The sequence below is a fragment of the Electrona antarctica genome (assembly GCF_951216825.1).
Source record: "Electrona antarctica genome assembly, contig: scaffold_189, whole genome shotgun sequence".
Lineage (NCBI taxonomy): Eukaryota > Metazoa > Chordata > Actinopteri > Myctophiformes > Myctophidae > Electrona > Electrona antarctica.
In genome coordinates, this window is record NW_027638691.1 from 82,501 (window position 1) to 82,736 (window position 236).

A 236-nucleotide genomic window follows, 5' to 3' on the forward strand; every position below is an offset into this window, starting at 1 on the left:
GATCGTCCTCTACTCTGTGGAGTCTGAAGTCCTGGTGCCAGAGAGACTGACACTCCTCTGGAATGCTGGCTCTCCTTTTAAACATCTGGAGGGGAGGGAGGGTTGAGAGAGAGAGAGAGAGAGAGAGAGAGAGAGAGAGAGAGAGAGAGAGAGAGAGAGAGAGAGAGAGAGAGAGAGAGAGAGAGAGAGAGAGAGAGGGGCAGGGAGAGACATTCTGAAGTAGCAGATCTACAAGC